Source organism: Marmota marmota, unplaced genomic scaffold (genome assembly GCF_001458135.2).
Source record: "Marmota marmota marmota unplaced genomic scaffold, marMar, whole genome shotgun sequence".
NCBI classification, from domain to species: domain Eukaryota; kingdom Metazoa; phylum Chordata; class Mammalia; order Rodentia; family Sciuridae; genus Marmota; species Marmota marmota.
The window spans coordinates 32,868,519-32,885,210 of record NW_026000174.1 but is presented as its reverse complement, the minus strand read 5'-3'; the positions used below and the strand labels follow the sequence as shown (position 1 = coordinate 32,885,210).

The 16,692-nt window shown below is 33.7% G+C and overlaps 1 protein-coding gene across 3 annotated transcripts in view; it reads right to left on the bottom strand.

The window, feature by feature from the left end:
• Prmt3 (protein arginine methyltransferase 3) overlaps positions 1 to 16,692 on the bottom strand; it is a 122,150-nt gene that overhangs the window by 49,474 nt on the left and 55,984 nt on the right. The window lies entirely within an intron of this gene.

Below are 16,692 nucleotides of genomic sequence, written 5' to 3'. Positions count from 1 at the left end.
ATATATATATATATATATATATATATATATATAATATTTGTCAATCATACAATATTCTACAAAGTCTGAAATTATTGTTTGTAACTTCTTCACATATTAATTTATTAGAAAATCAGGTCATGATGTAAGGTGAACCTAGAAATCTCATTATGGTAGATCAAACTGAAGCTTCTTTACAAGTGGTCCCATTTATCAAACTGTTTCTACCTCAATAAGAGGAAAATTTTAGATAGAAATTGTTAACAATTCCTAAACTCCCTGAAATGTTGCAATATTAATCATAAGCAATGATTCTCAACTACATTTTGTCTTCCTATATCCAGCAAAGTCTGGAAATGTTTTGGACTGTCACAACTGAGGACAGGGGTTGGAAGAGCTACTGGGTAGAGCTAAGAGATGCTGATAAATGTACCACAATGCATAAGACTGGCCCCCACAACAAGGAACTTCTTGGTACAAGGGTTAAAAAAAAAAATCCTAGTGTGGAGCACAATTTCTCAATGTATTTCCTGTCCAATTATTTTTTTCTGTAATTAAAAAACAAAGGTGGTGGTGGGGATCCCCTTATTCAAAGATGTCTGAGAAACACTAGATGCCATATTTCCTCTTAAGAGACCCATAATGCACATCAACACACTAAAAGTTCTAATTAGTGATGTGATAAACAGAACTGTGGAACATATTTTAACCAAATGTCACTCACTTTTTTACATCTATCAACATCTTGCGGAATTAGTGTTACCTGAAATATAGATCATTGAAAATAACTGCCTACACACAAAGACTTAGCAATAAAACTCATTTATTGATGTGTTCACATTAGGAAAATTAAGGATTTGGCAGAAATATTTTCTGAATTGAGTACTTCAGCAATATGTTAAACTTTTTAAAAGTTCCCATATGATGCGAGTACTAAAACAAGGGATTTGTGGAATTCAACTAAGAAATCTTTACCAATTTGACTTCACTTATGCATAAGTATACACAGAAATGTTTATGAATAGGCATCCATCCTCTGATTAAAGTGAATTAAATTTATGCCAAGAAATTATTACAAGAGGGAGCATTAATTCAACCTATGGTAAAGGGATCAACTGTTAAAACATGTCAACTGGGTGGAAAAAAATGGTTCTTATTTGCAAGAATGATAGATTATAAAATGTTAAAATAAAATTTATACTTTGAAACAAAGAAAATATTCATTAAAGGCCAATCTTTTTGGAATGAGGAAAAGAACAGTTTGGTTTGGAACTGTGTGAAACTATTTTCTAGTATTGTGCTTTCAAGTAATTAGCAAAGGTGAAGTATTTTATTTCCATATGCTCAAACTCCATCTTACTTCCATGTATTACAAACAAACCAAAAAAAGTTCTTGAATCAATAAATGAAAACTCCATCTGGAAACATCTTGAATTACTGCATAAAAAGTTTTTATTGGATACTCACCAGAGATTAAATTATATTGTATTTTAAATTGATAATATAGTCAGGACTAGAGACAGTGGTTAATAAGACTTCTGGATTTAAATCCCAGATAAGCCCCTCTCTCTACATGACTTTGGACAAGTTAATATCATTGTGTTTCAGTTTTCCTCATGTGTAAAGCAACAATGATATTTGATTTCACGGGAGGTTACAAGGATTAAAATGTTAGTTTGTGCAAAATGGTTTGGAGTAATCTTAGCTGAATAAATTTAAAAATATATTTAAAATATAGATTTCTAAAGGACTAATCAGAATTTTAAAATTATGTTTAATGAGATAGAATAAAGACTTGCCAGTCTGTCCAGAATCACATAACATTAATTTTCATTAACAGTTGCATACTACAACCCATGAGTTAGGACTCAAATTCTGTTTGTTTTTTTCAGGAGTCTATCAAAATACATTTGGTGAAGTGGGGTGTGCCAGGGATTGAATCAAGGGGTGCTTAATAACTGAGCAACATCCCCAGACCATTTTTATTTTGAAACAGGGTTTCACTAAGTTGTTTAGGACGTCCCTAAGTTGCTGAGGCTGGCTTTGAACTTGCATTTCTCCTGCCTTAGCCTCCTGAGCCGCTGACATTTTCTTTATTCAGTTATTTTTCTAGACCAGCCTAGATTATGTATCTGTGTGTGCAGAAAATATAACACCACTCAAAATTCTTTTACAACTGAAAATATTTTAAAGTGCAATAAAAATGATTCGACCAAATTGGGCAAATTAATGCTAATTCCGAGTTTCAGATTCTTCCCACAAAGATAATCACAGGCATGTTTCCCCCCAGGGGCAAAAATCATATTCTCAATTTTGGTATGTATATTTAAGACTTTCCCATGTCTGCTTCCATTTGAAATAATAAATACGAATAGGCACCTTTCCACACACCCCATGATGATTATCTTTAGCCAAGATTAGAATCCTGATCAGACAATGTTAGAGACAGTTACTAAAGTTCTAACCATTTAACCTAATTTTTCTAAAGTTCAAAGTATCTAAGTATGATAGAAACAAGTGTTAGATTAATTTACTTTAAGCCATACAGTTGGTAAATAATACTGGAAAATATTTACTTCCCCTCACAAAACAGTATTCAAGAGTTCTGACTTAAACATTGATTTGATTCAATTTCCACTGCTGCAAAATTCAACAGTGAGACAGAAGATAACCATGCCCAAGTGAAAAAATAGCCTCCCATAAGGGCCATGTCTTTGCATTTCATCTTCCAGTCAGTCATTATTAGGTCAGAGTTTTTCTAAAAGCAAATAGTCAAATGCCTTTGTTGATATACGTAAAGGATTCAGCATAGCACCTGGTACACAGTTAACACATAAAGCCTATGAAAAACCACAAGACATGTATTTAATTTTTGTAAGTTACCATATTGGGTCAGTGACTATGGGTTAGAGTTGGGGCTGAAATGGATAGATGGCTAAAGCAAGTACTTTTCACCCTTTCCCATTTTTTGCCACTCCTTTCCTCTCTTCATTGGTGTATCATTAAAAACAATATTCTTCTTTATTTCTAATATATTTTTCATTCTGATAGCAAGATATTGTTTGCATATGAAGAGGCTCCTATAGTGTTGAAGCTAGCAAATCAATGGAGAAAATATTTCGTCAAAACAAGAATACACATTTCTTCATATTTAGGAGATATGCTACATTATTTAAAACTCAATGACTAACAATTTTACTGATTATTTGTTTAAACTGGTGTTCAGGTATATGTTCAACTGTTAACTTCATCAGAAAGTATTTCTCTGATGATCTTTGTAAAATATTCTCTTCTTTTCCCATTAAGGTCCATTTCTTTGCCAATTTTATCATAATACTTATGAATAAAAATATTAAAACTTTTATTTGTGTGTTTATTCTGTTTCCTCACTAAAATATAGGCTCCAAGAAGTGCAAGGACTTTGTATAATACGAAGCTATATTCCTGAGGGCTGGAAATGTGACTGGTACATACAGGAACTCAGTAAGTAATTTTTGAATGAATAAATGATTAAGAGTTAAAACTGTATAATATTCATCATAATGAAACAGTGCTTCAAAATATTTTTCTGGTAAAAATTCAAATTAGTTATTTTAAAATGATGCTTTGTTTTCTAAAACTAAAACTCTCAAATTGTTGAAGTGTTGATAGTTGTTAGGACTCTGTAAGAATTATCGCATTTAATTCTCCCCCAAAGTACATTTTCTTATTTACATTTCATTGATGAGAAAACTAAGATTTAGAAATGTTAAATAAATTAAGACCTGGCTGGGCCTGGTAGCCCATGCCTGTAATCCTAGAGGAAAGATTACAAGTTTGAGGCCGGCCTCAACAACTTATCAAGGTGCTAAGCAACTTAATAAGACCCTGTTTTAAAATAAAAAGCAAAAAGGATTGGGGATGTAACTCAATGGTAAAGCACCCCTGGGTTCAATCCCCAGTAGCCTCCTCTCCTCAAAAATTAACACCTACAAAATAGCTTATTTTCAAACAAACATGAGTGAATAAAGCAGAATTTGAACCTTGGCCTTACTGCAGAGCTCAAGATCTGGATCACTACTTTATATGCCTTCTTAAATTGATTTGCCTGATTGTAAATAAGATTCAGTATTTGCATTAGACTACATTTGTAATTTAGGACTCAAGTGTTTCAAAATGAAAAATTTCCTGCAGAACATACTAAGATTAGAATGTACAAGTATGCAATTAAGAATCTTTCAGAGTGATACCTGAAAGAAAAGTAGCTCTTTTCCATCATCCACAGTGAAAATATTAGAGAATCAATGTATATACTAGAATATGTGAAGAACTAATATAAGTTATTATGAGATAAACTGATATACCTAGTTAAGACTATCACAGATGAAAAGAGTCCTAAATGTATTGCTAATGGTTATTGTGCTTTTCCTCATCTTTCCAGTTTGCTAAACTTCATTTTACTATAGGCTCCCAATGTGATAGAACAGCCTTTAAGTTTCTGGGAATTGTCCTTGGTTCTGAACCAAGTCATTTATTACCAATATCAGAAAGCCTTGCTCCAAATGCCCTGGTCCTCTGTAGTGTAATTCACATTGTAATTTCACAGGCTACTGCCTCACCTGTAGGGGCACCATCTGGAAGGAGAATTATACCTGATATTTTCTCCTATGATGCTCATGGGGCACTCTTCTTTCAAAGAGTCATTTTTACTTTTAAAAATTAAATATTGTATTTATCCTTCAAAAATTAAGTATCACAGAATATGTAATTAAATCAAGGACCAGAATATTAACATTATTCATAGAAATGGGAACCTTATTTTTAAATGCCTGCTTATGATAATCTTCTTGATAGAACAACAACAAATAATAATCTTCTTGATAGAACAACAACAATAAATAAAAACCTGTGATACCTTCAGTATAAAGTGTTTCTCTTCTCATTTTTAGTTCAAATAAATGAATCAACTGAAACACCCCCTAGGCAAAATATAGGTACTGAAAAAAAAAAAGTGAGTCAAGATAGAGTTACAATTAAAATAAAGGGTTAATCTAGAGAACAACTGGTGATATATAATCAAAATTTTGAAATTTTTTAAAGATAAAAAATTTACTTGCAACAAATATACAAACCTACAAAATCTAATCCCAATCTAGCAGAATTTCTATAAGTGCAGAAATAAACTTGATTACATCATAACCCAGAACTTCTGTTTGTTAGGCAGGGAGGAGCAGGAAAGAAACGGGAAGTAAGAGAGAATGAAATAAGAGCAAATTATGTTATATGTGTATATGAATATATCACAATGAACCCCACTATTATTTATAATTTATAATCCATGAGTAGAAACATTTTCAAAGGATATAAAAAGAACCAAAAGGTAAGCCAGAGCTTAAAAAGATACTGGCTGGCCACACACATGTACATGTAATCTCCAACAAAAAACAGTATAATTTTTTTTTTAAGCAGGCAAAAGAAAAACAAGCAAAAGAATTAAATACAATTACTTCGCCAAATAAGAAATATAAATAGCTCCTAATCATATGCAGACATGATAAACTTCATTATGATCCAAATACAATGGAAACCATTTCATTACTACTAGATTAGCAGTCATATAATAAACATTGTTGGCTATGAATGTAAAAATTTTTACTTTGAAAACAGGTAGGCATTATCTAGTAATGGGGAAGAGCAGACCACCCTGTGATCTAGCAACTTAATCTTAATTATACACTTGGAAATGCATGTTTGAATGCAAATGCATATATGTAAAAGTATACCACAGCTATTATTTGCTATGGTAAAAAAACAGATATGAGTGCCCATCATCAGTAAAGTAGAAAAACACATTGTGGCACATTTATACAAAAGTATCACAAAAATGAAAAGAAAAAAAAAAACAAATTATCCTTGCATGCACTATTACTGAGTGTTATAAATATGACTGAATGAAGAAAGCAAAACCCCTCTTTTTTTTAATACCAGAAGATACTTACATTGTGGTACTACTTTTGTAAATGTCAAGAACTGACAAATATAAACTAGCCTGTTCAAGAATGTAAATGTAAGTGGTAAAATCATAAGAAAAGCAAGAAAATGATCAGCACAAATGTCAGGAGAGTGGTTACCTTGGGGGATAGGAAGGGAGTTGTAAATGAGAAATATTTAGATGACTTCGTTCTATTTTGATTTGACTGGTGGCTTGACAGGTGTTCACTATGTAATGACTGGTTACACCATACCTGAAAGTTCATACAATTTTCTGTATATAGTTTACAACTTAAAAAGACTATCACAAACATTTTCATGACTAGTTTATAATAATATACAATAATATGGGTGAAAGAAGAAAGGACTAACATTCAGAGAGATTAAAGATAGCCAGCTAGAGGAAGACCACATTCCTAATTGCTTTGTAATTCAGGATTCAAGCAGCAGAAGTACTGCTTCTCCGAGAAGTGGGTGGAAGATAGATTTCACTAAAACTCAATACTGGATAGTCAGAGTGTCTTAGAACCTCAGACTACATTGAGCTAATCCAGCTAACCAGCTGCACTGGTTGAACATAGAGGGAGGAAGAACACAGAGAGAAACAAAACAGACAGATTGAGTATGGAAAAACCTGATATCAGAAAAGTGGCCTGCTCTTAGCTGATCCAGTGGCTGCACTGTTCACTGATGCTTCTAAAGTGACACGTGTTTCCCAAGTGGCTGGGAGAGCTGAAGCAGAGCCATCTTGAGGTGGCCACACTGCAGCTGCAAAGCAAGGGGATTAGAGCAAAAACAGCTACACTGACCTCATAAGCACCTTCCTTATAGCCTAGGGTGTACCTAGCAGAATGCAAGTGACACAGCAGAGAGATATACATAGCCCAAGAAGAAACAGAAAGAGAGACACAGCCGGGCATAGATAGTGTCCATCTATTTTCACTGACTATTTTGACTAACCTCAGTGGAAATGATTCCTTAGTTTCATAAATAATTTGTGTGTGTGTGTGTGTGTGTGTGTGTTGCTGTGAGAATTGATTCATGAACATATATAGATGCACATATTTTTTTTTCTTACTTTAGCATTTGTAAAATGTAGCTACTTTTCCTTGCCTTGTCTTTTGAGGGTTGGAGTTTTTGATTGTTTTGTATTGTTTTTCATTTGTCTGATTTGTCTGTTTCTCTTCCTCTTTTCTTCTGCCAACAGCCAAATTCTGTTCTCTTTCACTCTCCCTTTATTTTGTTATTTCTATTTTTTTCTCCTCCTTCCTTATAACCATCATGCTATCTCTTTTCCATTCTGTTCCCTTTTTGAAATTATAAGCCCTATTGTATTTTCCAATCACATTTTATTTTCTCTTAAATAACTGTATTTTTACCACCTCTTAGCATGACTAGGTGATATAATTCCTGCCCCCACCTTTCATGCTGCTTCAATTATTACTGCTATGGATGATGCAGTTGACACCTGTTGTATTCTTTAATTCCAAAATACAGTTCAGGGTTACTTATTGTTTTTGCTATTGGTGATTACTGCTCTACCATTTCTGTTTTTTTTTTTTTTTTTTTTTTTTTGTGGCAATTAACATTGTAGATGTGGTAGTAGGAACCAAGTATTTAGTTTGATGCTGTATATCCTTTGGATTGCTTGTTGCATTGTTTGTTTCCCTCTATTCTGTGAGATGCTGGGAACCTACAGGAATACCACAAGTTCACAGAGTGGAAACTCTGCTGCTAAACTAAACTCAATCAAAAGACAGCATACACTGCTCCACACACAAATTAATGACACTTAATATTTAGCTATACTTTAATACAAAGAACAGAAAAGACAAAACCCCAAACTAATAACCAGATCCCAAGTAGAAACACCTAGGGGTGGACCCCCAAGTTCCACCTCTGGACATCCTTTGCTATAGCAAAAACATACAGAAATAACACAAAGGCTGTAGACACCACCCCTACAAGAGGGGGTCTCAATCCACATCACTCTAGCACATATTGGCAAGTGAGGAATGTGCTCTACAAAGGCCTACACATGAGAATGGAAGAGAAATCCCTCCCAACAAACACATGAATACAAGAAATTCGAAAAAGCAAGCTAGTATAACACCTCTTAAAGTTCTTAATTCACCAGTAAATATTCCCCCAAATATGGAACATATGAAATATCAGATAAGGAATTCAAAGGAATCAACATAAAAATAATCAATGAATTCCAAGAAAACACAGAAAATCAACTGAATAAATTAAGAAAGGAACTGAATGAATTAAGAATATGAATGGAAAATTCAATAAGGAGATAGAAATACTGAAAAAGAACCAACTAGAAATCTTGGAAATGAAAGACATAATAAATCAAATAAAATGTTCAGTTGAAAGCCTAACAAAGTAGACCATGTGGAAGACAGAATCTCAGAGCTTGAAGACACAAGTGGTCAGCCTTGAACATTCAGACAGTATGAAAGAACAAAAAGTAACCATGATCACAATATGTAAGAACTTTTTAGAGAATCACTGGAATTAAGGAGGGCTGTGAGATGGTGGGCTAATGGAATGGATAAAGTCTTCAGGAAAATAATAACAGAAAAATTTCCAAACCTTCAGAATAAGATGGACATGCAGACACCAGAGGCATTCAGAACCCCAAGTAACAAGATCAAAAAAGAACCTCTCCATAAACATTATAATTAAAATGCCTAACATACAGAACAAGGACAGATATTTAAAACTCTCAAGACAAAAAACATCAGGTCACATTTAGAGGCAAGCCAATCAGAATCACTTCTGATTTCTTAAGCTCTACCATCCATGAGGGCTTAGAACACTGTGTTCCAAGTCCCGAAAGAAAATAACTGTCAACCAAAACTGCTATATTTAGCAAAGCTAACATTCAAAATTGAAGATAAATAAAAACCTTCTAAGATAAACAGAAAAAAAAAGAACTGATGACTACTAAACCAGCATTACAGAACTTACTTAAAAGTAATATTGCACAAAGAAAACAAAAAACAAACCCCAGAGCTCACAAAAGAACAAATCTCATTTGAAGAGTAGCTAAGCAAATGAGAAAAGGATCAAATTAAACATGATTAAGTAAATAAAAATGGCAAGAATTAATAAATAAACATCATTTTCTATAAATGGTCTCAACTTGCCAATTAAAAGACACAGGCTGGCAGAATGGATTAAAAAAAAACAAGACTGAACTATATGTTGTTTGCAAGAGATTCAACTTACAGGCAAAGACAGCCACAGGCTGAAAGTGAAAAGATAGAAGTCGATATACCATGTGAATGGAGACCAAAAACAAGCAAGAGTGGCCTCTTATATCTGACAAAGCAGATTTCATACCAAAATTAATCAAAAGAGACAGTCACTACATATTGGTAAAGGGAACAATCCAACAAGAAGATATCACAATAACACATATTTATGTTTCAAACGTGGGTGCAACTAATTATATAATAAAGAGACCCCAGTATAATAATATTGGGTGATTTGAAAAAAACTCTCTCACCATTATATAGATCATACAGACATAAACTCAGTAAAGACTCTTTGGACATAAAAATATTAAAAATCAAATGGGCCTAACAGACATCTATAGATTATTTCATCCAACAATAGCTGAATATACTTTCTTCTCAGTGGCTCACGGAATCTTCTCCAAGTGGACCATATTTTAGGCTGCAAAGCAACTCTTAGAAAATACAAAAAAATTGACACAATTCCTTGCATCTTATCAGATCATAATGGAATGAAATTAGAAATCAACATGACCAAACCCTACAGAAACTATATAAACACATGGTGAGTAATACTCTTTTGAATGATGAATGGGTGATAGAAGTAGTCAAGGAAGAAATTACACAATTCTTAGACTCAAACGAGAATAGTGATACAACATCCCAGAACCTCTTAAACACTATAAAGGCAGTTCTAAGAGGAAAGTTTATAGCTATGAGTGCCTACATAAGAAAATCAGAAAGATTCAAAATAAACAACCTCAATGATACATCTCAAGGCCATTGAAAAAGAAGAAGAAACCAATTCCAAAATCAGTAGAAAGGACATAATTAAGCTCAGAGCTGAAATAAATTAACTTGAGATGAAAACGAAGAAATCACCACAAACATCTCTGAAAAACCAGCAGCTGAGGGAGTATTTTAGGCTCCAGTAAGTTGGAAAACCTGGAAGAAATGAACACATTTTTAGACAATCTGCCAAAACCGAATAAAGAATAAACCTAAACAGACCAATAACTTGGAATGAGATACAAGCAGAAAAGCCCAGGACCAGATGGATTTTAGCTAAATTCAATCAAATCTTTAAAGAAGAACTAATGTCAATACTCCTCAAATTATTCCTTGACATAGAAAAGAATTGAACACTTCCAGATTCATTTTATGAAGTCAATGTCATACTTATACCAAAACCAGATAAGGACACATCAAATAACCAAAATCCTTGATGAACTCAATAGACTAATACTTAATAGAATATTGGCAAATCGCATCCAACAAACAACACATTAAGAAGATTGTACATCACAAACAAGGTGGTTTAATTCCAGAGATGCATGGATGGTTAAAGATATGCAAATTAATAAATATAATTTATGACATTAACAGAATTTAAAAAGTCACTTAGTAATCTCAATGGATGCAGAGAAGGCCTTCAACAAAATTTGGCATCCATTCATGATAAAAACACTAAAGAAATTAGGGATATAAAGAACCTACCTTAACATCATAAAGGCTGTTTATGAAAAGCCCAAAGCCAACCTCATAGTAAACAGGGAAGACCACTCCCAGCACTTCTATTTAATACAGTGCTAGAAATTCTAACCAGAGCAATAAAGCAAGAGGACAGAAAAGTGATAAAAGTAGGAAAGGAAGAAGTCAAATTATCATTGTTTGCAGATATGATCCTATACCTAAAAGATCAAAAAACAAAACAAAATAAAACAAAAAAACTCCACCAAAAAACTGCTAGAGGTAATAAACAAATTGGGCAAATTGGCAAATTACAAAATTAACACAAAAATCAATAGCTTTCCTATAAACCAACAATGAGAAAGAAATCAGGAAAGCAATTCCATTCACAATAGCCTCAAATAAATGAATTAATCAAATACCTAGGAATAAATCTAACCAAGAAGGTGAAAGACTTCTACAATGAAAAATATAAAACCTTGAAGAAAGAAATTAAAGATGACTTCAGAAGATGGAAAGACCTTCCGTGTTCATGAATAGGCAGAATTAATATTGTTAAAATGGCCATACTATCAAAAACAATATACAGATTCAATTCAATCCCCATCAAAACACCAATGACATTCTTCACAGAACTAGACAAAAAGTCATAAGTATCATTTGGAAGAATAAAAGGATCTAGCACAGCTAAAGCAATTTTAAGCCAAAAAAGCAATGCTGGAGACATCACAATATCTGACTCCAAATTATACCATAGAGCTATAGAAACCAAAACTGCATGGTATGGGCATAAAAACAGACACATAGACTAATGGTACAGAAGACAGAGACAAACCCACACAGCTAGTATAGTCATATACTATATGGTGCCAAAATACATGTTCAAAAGAAGACAACTTTTTAACAAATGGTGTTGGGATAACTGGTTATCCATATGTTCAAGAATAAAACTGGATCCTTATCTTTCTTCCCGCACAAAAATTGACTCAAAATGAATCAAAGATCTCAGAATTAAACCAGAGACTATGAAACTCCTAGAAGAAAACACAGTGTCAACACTCTAGCTTTTAGACACAGGCAACAACTTTCTCAACAGGATACCTAAAGCCCAGGAAATAATGCCAAGAGTTTATACATGGGAAAGCATCAAATTAAAAAGCTTCTGCACAGCAAAGGAAACAGAATCCACAGAATGGAAGAAAATCTTTGCTAGCTATTCTTCTGACAGAGGATTCATATCTATAATATACAAAGAGCTCACAAAACACTAAAATGCCCCAATTAATTAATGGGCAAATGAATTAAACAGACACTTCTTAAAAGAAGTAATACAAATGGCCAACAAATACATGAAAAAATGTTCAATATCATTAGCAATTAGGGAAATGCAAATCAAATGTACACACACACACACACACACACACATAGAGATTTCATTTCTCACCCATCAGAATTGCAGTCATCAAGAATAAAAATTACAGTGCTGGAGTGGACATGGAGAAAAAGGAACACATTTACACTGTTGGTAGGACTGTAAATTAGTACAATTACTATGAAAATTAGTATGAGGCTCCTCAAAAAGAGTAGGCTTGGAACCACCATATGACTCAGGTATATCACTTCTTGGTATTTATACTGAAGAATTATTAAAGTCATCTTACTACAATGATATATTCATACCCCATGTATCTTATTTTATTTTTTGGTACCAGGAATTGAACCCAGAGGCACTTAACTACTGAGCCACATCACTAGCCCTTTTTTGTATTTTGAGACGGGATCTTGCCAAGTTGCTGAGGCTAGCTTTGAATGGGAAATCCTCCTACCTACTAGCTTCCTGAGCTGCTGGAATTACAGTCATGTGTTATCATGCCTGACTTCACCACCATGCCCAGTCACACCCACAATTCACAACAGCCAAATTCACAATAGCAATAGCCGAAGCATGGAACCAACCTAGGTTTTCACCAACAGATGAATGGATAAAGAAAATAATGGAGATTTATTCAGCCATAAAGAAAAATGAAATTATGACATTTGCAGGAAAATAGATGGAACTAGAGACCATCATGTTAAGAGAAATAAGTCAAACTCAGAAGGTCAAGGGTTCTATGTTTTCTCTCATATGCAGAGGCTAGAGAAAAAGAAAACAAATGGTGGGGTGGAATGTTTACAACATGTGTGGAACAGTACACTATTTACGAGAAAAATGACTGTCGTGTAGAAGGGAATACAACAGCAGGGTATTGGTAAGGGAAGGAGACCAATTTTTCACCATAAACTTGTATCTTTTGAATTTTATATCATGGTCATGTATAAATTAGTTCATAAAAAGGGCAATAGTAACAACCTAAAAAAACCTACTTGCCTTTCATTTTTTATTCTGGAAAAAAACATAGGACTGATTTGCAAAAAGTAACATTTAGATTATAGGTATTATTAAGGTATAAATAATTACAGGATGGATAAGAGTGGTTTACAAAAATAAATTACAGGTGCTCCTTGACTCATGATGGATGCTCCAGAAAACCCATCATAAATTGAAAATAACTTAAATAAAAAATACATTTAATACTCAACCTATCCAACACACAGCAACACAGTACACGCTGAGTATCAGTTGCTGACCCTGGTGATTATGTGGTTGACTGGGAGCTATCGGTGGTGGTAGTGCTGCTCAGCATTGCAAGAGTTTCCTGCCACACAAAGCTAGCCTTGGAACAGATCAAATTTCAAAATCTGAAATTTGATTCTACTGAACATGTATGGCTTTCTCACCTGAATTGTAAAGAAAAAACAAAACAAAACAACACAAAATTTAAATTCCAGTGTCTATAATTAACATTAGACAATGTAAATGAACCAAAAATATTAGCAGGGCCAAAGAACACAACTTCATCTATATAAAGAAGCCAAACTAGCAAGAATACACAATAATCCTAATGTGAATATATCTAACCAACACAAAAACACTCAAGGAAAAACTGACAAAAATGAAGAGAGAAACAATCCTGAACTATAGGTAGAAATTTCATTATTTTTATTTTAGTAATTCATAAAAAAAGACTTAAAGTGAATAAGAATTTCAGAGACTTAAATGATACAATCAACCAATGTGATTCAAAAAAAATTATGTAACAGTTCATCCAGCAATAATAGAACATATTCATTTTACATCAACATGAAACATTCACAAAGACCATATGTTGGGCTATAAAACAATTCTGAACAAATTTAAAGGAATGAGAGTATACGTGTTCTCTAATCTGATGAAATTAAACTAGAAATCAGTAACACACACCTAAATCAAATCCTGACACTTGGAAATTAAACTGAGCACTTCTAAATAATCCAAGGATCAAAGGATAAATCACAAGTAGGTGATATTTTGAATAGAGTAAGTTTGAGGGATGCAGCTATAGCAGCCATTAGAGGAGAATTTATATGTTTAAAAACAATGAAAATAGCAAGGCACAGAGCAGGAGTTAGACAACATCTACCCTATAGTAAATGTAAGTATAGGGATTATATCCTGCTTTGCATACTGTTTTATATTGCCTCCAACAGTGCCAGCACACAGAAGCCACATGTGTTTGTCAAAGGATTGAGTATGCCAAGTAGCGAGGCATACATGTATGTTTATAACAGATTAAAATATTTCAGGAAAGATGTATTAAAAACTGTAACAGATTTTGTTGAAGAATTAGGTATAGATCCTGAATGGCAAAATAAAGACAACAGAGGATAAAATTGTTAACATTACTATACTAGTATATAATCAGAAGATGATAAAATATTACATGCATACCACAACTATTTATTTGAGCATCTCCTACTTAATTATTACTCTACTTGATTGGCCTTCCATGTGAGAAAAGTAAGAATCATGGCGATAACTTCCACTGATCAGGTACCTATTGTGTCTGCTATTGCCCTGTAGGAATACTTTCTTCCTCTTCTCTCACCTTACAATACACAGTTCTCATGCTTTAGTATTGTTGACTTCTGGAAAACACAGCTTAAGCTTAGGATAACAGATGGTTCTGTCTACATGCTCATCTAAAAGTTTGAAAACTTCTATTAATTTAACAGTCTTTCTCCCACTAGATGGCACTCTGACTTAACCAATAAAAGATCAACAATTGAACTGGCCCCTTCCCTCAAACTGCTGTTAACTCTCCAATAAACATATCTACTCAAGGGAATACTGAACTGAATCATCTAAATATTTTTCCAAAAGCATGTGTAGGACTTAACTACAGATCTACAGAATCACTTTCCAAGGCTGAGGGTGGAGGATGCATGTATTATTTCTAAACAAAGATTTCCTAATTCCCAAAACTTGCTGAGAAAAATAATTAATTATAACTGGGTATTCTACTCATAAAAGTTTAAGTTAATACTTTAGTAGTACTTTTTTTTTTTTTTTTGTACCGGAGAATGAACTCAGGGGTACTGGACCACTAAGCCACATCCCCAGCCCTATTTTGTATTTTATTTAGAGATAGGGTCTCACTGAGTTGCCTAGCACCTCGCAGTTGCTGAGGCTGGCTTTGAACTCAAGATTCTCCTGCCTCAGTCTCCTAAATTGCTGGGATTACAGATTGCACCACCACACTGGCTTTAGTTGTACTTTTAAGAGAATCATATTAAAGAGATACACTATGGAAATATTAAAAGAAATATATAATAACAAGTGTGCTAATTTCTGAATGTCCCTCCCAAAATTCATACATTGAAACTGCATTGCCAACATGGTTGTACTATGAAGTGAGGTCTTTAGGAGGTGAGTAGTTATTGAAGCCCTCATGGGTAGGGTTAGGGCCATTCCAGCTACACTGTCTCCTCTGAAGCACAGAGTAACATGGTGTCATCTTATAAGCAGAGATCAGGCTCTCACTGGACATGAAACCTGCCATTGCTGTGGTCTTAAACCTCCAGCTGCCAAACTGAGAATTTCTCATTGTCTATAAATGACCCATTCTCAGATATTTTGTCAATGCAACACAAATGGACTAAAAGTGATCCTATAATAGTTATATATTTTGAGACTATAGAAATATTTATAGTGGTATTTCATGATTTAGAAGAATATGACCTAATTCAGTTTCCAGCAAAAATGTATTCTAGGAGCTCCTGATCCCCTAAATGATGATGATAATGATTAAGAAGAGGAGAAGGAGGAAGAACAAAAAGGAGGACGAGGAAGAAGAAAAGAACAAACATCTTTTTAGAGGCATCAGTAAGCTGACTTTTACACTAAGACCACTTGCCAAACTTAGTGAATGAACATGAGAAAAAGGAGACAAAGCCCATAGTCCAGTCGAAGTGAAGAATATAGGAGGAAATTGCCCCAAATAAAGCAGGGACAACCAAACCGATGTACAAAATGAATTTTAAATACTCAGCTGCTGCTATACCATGCTGCCCAAACTCAATTTAGAACCTTGGTGCTGAGTATTCAAACATGCACTTCTCTTCCACATCTCAACTGCACCTCCAGTAATTTTTAAGCATAATGAGGTCTCACATATCCAACCCTAATTTATAATGCTTGGTGGGGCAAGAAAGTCTAAGCGAATAGGGTACAGTAGCATAAGAAATAAAAAATCCAAAACTTTCTGAGTGCTGGCATGCCAACACAAGTGGAAAATTCCATACTGATCTCACATGATGGGTCATGATAAAAATATAGACACAGCAAAAATAATTGTATGAAATTACATTTGGGCTATGTGCATAAAGTGTATTTGGAATATAAGTGAATTTTGTGTTTAGCCATTGGGTCCCAATTAAGATATCTCATTATATATGTACAAATATTCCAAATTCTAAAAAACTCTGAAATATGAGACACTTCTGGTCCCAAGAATTTCAGATAAGGGATACTAAACCTGTACAAATATAAAATCAAAGACTTTAATCAAAACTCCACAATTTTATTTTTTTAATATTAAAAATCATATTAATATATTTATTTTCTAGAAACCCAGATGTTGATCTCTATAAAAAAATGACCAATGAA